The sequence below is a fragment of the Anas platyrhynchos genome, chromosome 6 (assembly GCF_047663525.1).
Source record: "Anas platyrhynchos isolate ZD024472 breed Pekin duck chromosome 6, IASCAAS_PekinDuck_T2T, whole genome shotgun sequence".
Classification (NCBI taxonomy): domain Eukaryota; kingdom Metazoa; phylum Chordata; class Aves; order Anseriformes; family Anatidae; genus Anas; species Anas platyrhynchos.
In genome coordinates this window covers 40,087,501-40,090,000 of record NC_092592.1, presented here as the reverse complement: position 1 = coordinate 40,090,000, position 2,500 = coordinate 40,087,501, and the positions used below count along the sequence as shown (strand labels likewise).

Here is a 2,500-nt window from a genome sequence, read left to right as displayed (position 1 = left end):
CTTCCACCGCCTCCCCTGCGCAGGTCTGTGCGGTGATTCGGAGCAGCTGCACTCGTGCAGCTTCTCCCTGTTCTCCTTCCCAAGCAGGTCGGCTTCCTGGCACGCTGAACCAGGGAAAGTAAAATTAATTACCTTGTGTATGATCTTCGAACTGTTGGAGAGCCTCTTGTAAATGTGCAAACATAATCGAGGGACAGCCCACTGCTCCTGTGTAGCTGCGAAATTTAATATTCTCCTCGATACCTCCTAAGTATTCATTGGATTAAAGTATTCGGGAGCCACTTTCCTGGAAAGGGAGAGCAGGTTTTGGTAGCTGCAGTGGCCGGCTCACCTTTCATGTTACGAACACTGTCCTTGGCAGATGTGGATGGAGAAGGTGGCAGGGCTTGGGCCTCTGGGCATGGACTTCTCCTGAGAGGCACAAGCTGGGCGTGCAGAGGCTGGTGCAGAGCGAGGAGGCTGTGGGCAGCCTGGTGCAAGGCCGGGGAGATCTCTCCTTTCCCTCCTGTCTACCATCGGCCAACCCACCAAAGGAGCTTCTCAACACCCATGGCACAGGCATCCCGCACGTTCCTGCTGACCATGCCCAGAGGGAATGGCTGTTCCTGTGCACCTCCACAAACGGGCAGCTACCCGAGTGCCCATGCCTTTTTACTCTGCAGTAACGGAGCTGTTGAAAGTGTGGCCTTTGTGCCCCTTCTACCTAAGCTTTGTTTGCCGAGCTTTGGCCTGGCCAGTGCGGGGTTTGGACACGGGGCCGCTCTCGGACAGGCGCGGAGCTGAGGCCCAGGCACACCTCGTGTCTCGCCCCTCTCCACCGAGGTGCCTTTCCACAGAGGAGATGCCCAGGCTGGCACGAGCACGGAGCTGGCCGTGCTCCACGCTAAACAGCCCGCTTAACCCCAAAGTGCTTCGCAGTGCCTCTAATTAAGGAGTGCAAGTCTAGCGTTGCTGTGGCTCTCCATACTGGATTAGGCCCAAAGTCAGTAAAACTAAAATTACAAACATAAAATAACTACTTACTGGCACAGCATGCATGTTTTCACACATTCCATCCTATTCCACGAGCTTTTCTAGAGACAGTAATGTAACAGAATATGCTTGAACATATGGTAGAATTAACAATTGATCCAGCTTCTGAAGGTAATATAAAATTTTATTTTGTGTGCTAGTGTGTGCATGTGGGTCATTCTATGTATGCATGTTGATTTAAATGAAGTACAGTCATATGTAGGGTTTTTTTTCTCAATATAATTTACACTAAGTAATATGTATGCCCAGCTAGCTTTAAAATATCCCTTTTTATGTATCATTTAAACTTCAGAATAATTTGGACTTAGGAAGTGAAAATGGTGCCTTTGCCTTTATGCTACAGTTGTTTGCCCATTGAGCCGTGATGCAACATTGGTTTCATCTTGCATTTTTCATTGCATTTTTCTGGGATTGCAGGAGAGGTTCTTGTCAGCAAAAATAACTCTACCCTAATTTGCCCTGTTGTGATAAACTAGCATACTGATTACCTATGATTCCTGCAGTATAATTTTCAGATTACTTGACTCTCCTGGGTTCTGATTGTGAAAAGATGCTTCTGTTTTGGCATGACATCATTTGAGCCCCCAAATAATCACAGATTTAATTAACTGCAGGTATAAATTCTACTCTTTACTATGTATACCTGCTCATTTCTCCAGATGACAGCATAATGTACACGACAATGCAGACAACCCCGTTCATATTATGAACGATAAAGTAAGTAATACAAAAATAGATGAATAAATGTAAGAGCAAGTTGCATTGTCTGTTAATTGCTGAAACTTTTTTTTTTTTTTTTTTTTTTTTTTTCTGGCAGAAAATATCCCTTGTGAAACAAAATGTTTTTGAAAAATCTGTATATTGCAGGAATAAATTCTACTAGGAAGTAGTTAGTGAAGTAGATGTGTTTGTCCAAAATAAAAGTGCCATTTAATAAATAAAAAGAGCAGTTGAACTGACATTTGCTGTGTAATAGTAAACAGTGTCACTTTTAACTCATGTTAAATACCCTAGCAGAGTTTTTCCTGGCTTCATGTATTTCTGCTGGCTGAGTAAGAAGGGTTTTAATACTAAACAGTGTATTTTAATTACTTTCACCATTCGACTTCTGTCAGATAAAAAAAAAAAAGCCACATTTAAAAATAATACACTGAATTGATTTAAACGTAATTGTTGCAGAACTTAAAAAAAAATACAAGGGTTGGCAACCATTTCACAAGTCCTTTGTTGTTTCAGAGTTTAGCAGTTAAGAACAACACAAATACATTTTGTTTGTGGTGGGTCACAGGTTCAAAGAGACTTTGAAAAAATAGACTGGGGATAATTGGGTTATCAGATGCAGACACTGCAGGGAATTGAGCATTATCTCTTCTCAGTGTTAGGACTACTGGGTCACTTCCTTCACTCCCCAGCTTCATTCTCTGTCAGCCTGACACAATCCAGATGACTGAAATGGGCTTTTACTGGT

General features: G+C 43.0%; 1 protein-coding gene across 18 annotated transcripts in view; it reads left to right on the top strand.

The window, feature by feature from the left end:
• EBF3 (EBF transcription factor 3) overlaps positions 1 to 2,500 on the top strand; it is a 125,820-nt gene that overhangs the window by 27,576 nt on the left and 95,744 nt on the right. The window lies entirely within an intron of this gene.